Consider the following 2,020-nt stretch of genomic DNA (forward strand, 5'->3'; position numbering starts at 1 on the left):
GACCTTAGATAATGAAGTTGTGTCTGTACTTGTCCTGTTCGATCGCAGTGCTGCATTTGACACAGTTGGTCATACAGTTCTTTTAGAAAGACTTGAATATTTTGTAGGAATTAAAGGTATTGTGGAGGATTTTCGCAAATTCCTTAAGACCCGCCCTCTCCACAGCATGGACAAGCCCATTCCGCCTCATGCACGCTGTTCAAAAGTTACTGTTCTCATAGCTCATACAAGCTTACTGCGCCCGAACATCTTCTCTAACTCTATATCCCTTAATCACTATATAGAGCGGGTACTATATAGTGGACTTTATAGAGAACTCTTTTAACTGACCGTTCGGACAGATGATCACTGCTTTTTGCTCCGTTGGTCATGTAACTCTACCTTCATTGCTTGGTGCCTGCACCATCTTTGTTATTAGTTCCCACTGTCAGTTAGCAACAGCCTATGGCGACAGTGGGCCGCTGTGAAAGCAAATCCCATAGTGCTTGGCGAGGAGAGCTCTCTGCGCCAAGCATTCTGGGATATATCTGGGATATTCTTTTCTTCTCATACACTTTTTAGACACTTTTTCTCTTATGACCTTTGGCCATTTTCAAAGAACCGCGGTGAGAAAGGTGAGCTTCAATAGCTGTTTGAAACCGGGGCTCACCAGAGATGTGCATGTGCACAAGAAGATAGCTAACAGAACGAGCACACAGGACGGCCTTACATAAACACATCACCAGAATGATTGACAATTAGGAGGACCACTCATTAAGATGATTCACGGAAATAAAAGATCCTCCTCTATTACTTTAAAGGAACAGCACTGGGCTGGTTTAAACCTTATTTATCTGACATATTTCAGTTTGTTCACATCAACGACAAATATTCCTCACACTCCAGGTTTACCTGTAGAGCACCACAGGGATCAGTGCTAGGACTGAGTCTCTTTACTTTATATATATGCTCCTAATTGGTAGAATTATTAGACGGCCTCAGCAGATGGACACTCACACTGAGCCTGATTCTGCAGGAGGTTGCTTCTTCCACTGTCGCTACAAGCATGTTTGGTGTGAGAGATTGCTGTCTAGTTAATGAGTGGATGCAATCAGCTGTTTTATCTTAGACAGAAAATCTGACTGTGTGGTCTGATTGAACTCTCTCTGTAAAGTACCTTTAGCTGACATGTGTTTTGAATCAGAGCTATATAAATAAGCTGAAAAGTATTAAATTGAACTGAAAACAGCAGAAAAACAAAACAAAACAACAACCCTTCTATCAGAATAAGAGGCAGAGAAATGAACTCCTGGGCAGAAAATAAAAACTATAATTCCAGTCACATGGTTTAAGCCTTTGGATGTTACAGTGTTTTTCCACTGAAACTGATGTTGTTGTGAGGGATACAGTAATGAAGCTGGTAGTTCCAGTAACTAGTTTACATCAAGTCATCATGGGGTTGAATGTCACATGATTTTCCCCCTTAATTTAGTTAATTATGCTAGTCTTTTTCCATGGCAGGCTCCCCGAACAACCAATTTGGCTGATTTATAGGAAAACCCTGAGGTGCTTAAGGTAAGATGCATTAAAAAAATTATAGAACAAAACAGACATAAAGACGTACAATGTGCACCGTAACTATACATATTTTGCAGGCATTAGATGATAGAGCATTTTAGGCAGGATGATGTCAACATAAAATAATTTTTAGTGGGGATAAATCATCAAGTAGTGGAGAAATACCCAGGAGCTTTATATATGTTAACCAGTTTTAGAGTCTGAGCAGACAGTGATCCGCAATGCTTAGAATGTCCAATTATGGTTTAATCTTGCCGTTAATTTGAGTTGAAATTAGCAATTGTTCTATTTATGTGTTTTGGTCCTAAACTTGTTTCCTTAATGAACAGATCTCTAACAAAGTAGAGGGATGGATGTGAATGAAAGCATTTGTTGCTGTGTTCATTAAAAAAAATAAACTGTGCAGCAGATTCTTGTTTCCAAAATAAATGCACTTGTAGATTAAATCTACCCAGAGAATAAA

The sequence above is a fragment of the Cyprinodon variegatus genome, unplaced genomic scaffold (genome assembly GCF_000732505.1).
Source record: "Cyprinodon variegatus isolate N-32 unplaced genomic scaffold, C_variegatus-1.0 Scaffold986, whole genome shotgun sequence".
NCBI classification, from domain to species: domain Eukaryota; kingdom Metazoa; phylum Chordata; class Actinopteri; order Cyprinodontiformes; family Cyprinodontidae; genus Cyprinodon; species Cyprinodon variegatus.